An 866-nucleotide genomic window follows, 5' to 3' on the forward strand; every position below is an offset into this window, starting at 1 on the left:
AAAACAAGAACGAGCACAACTGACAATGGAAGGCGACGAGCCTTACACTGTTAGTTGATTTATCAGTGTTTTAATATGCCCCTGGTCAGGGAGAATCTACGTTCCGAGGTAGCGATACACTGTGTTTTTCACCAACTGTCATCTCATGGTGTTGAAATAATATTAGGTAAATTGGCAGCGGTCAGAATCACACAGACCAAAACAAAAACAAACATTAGAATAAGACACCCCAACTTCAAAATTGTTTTTCAGAAAAAAACAAGTATGTGAAATTAGCATGTTTTCTAAATATTTGTGAATTATTCATGCCTTATATTATGTAATCAACCTCCACATGATCTATTAGCCATAATGGATTCAGGAGAGTTCAGAATAACTCAAATATAACATTTTATTTGTCAGGTAAGAATTACATGAATAAACAATGAGAATCCAAGTCAGAAATTATAAATACATAACATCAGTTGCTCAAAGATTAATCTAAGTGTAACAAAAGAGGAGTCATGACGACGAAGTGGGGATCCTCATGCAAGCTTTATTTCAAAGAGTGTAGTCAAAACAGGCAGGGTATTATCCAAGGCACAGGCAAAAGAGTAATCCACAAGACAGGCAATGGTCAGGGCAGTCAGCAATCAATCAAAAACAAGGTAACAGTCCAAGAATCAAAACACGAAGGCAAGGAAACATGAAAGAGCTAAATATTCAATCACCAACGAAGACAGAGTGTGTGTGTGCTATTGTTATAGTCCTACTAATATGAGGCAGCTGTGAACTGATAATGAGAGCTGATGAGTCCGGGCAAAGGATTATGGGAAATGGAGTGCTGAGTGAATGGCAAGGTACAGAATGGAGTGCCCTCTAGAGGA

This window comes from Sinocyclocheilus grahami, unplaced genomic scaffold (assembly GCF_001515645.1).
Source record: "Sinocyclocheilus grahami isolate Dianchi unplaced genomic scaffold, SAMN03320097.WGS_v1.1 scaffold497.1, whole genome shotgun sequence".
In the NCBI taxonomy this organism is placed as follows: Eukaryota; Metazoa; Chordata; class Actinopteri; order Cypriniformes; family Cyprinidae; genus Sinocyclocheilus; species Sinocyclocheilus grahami.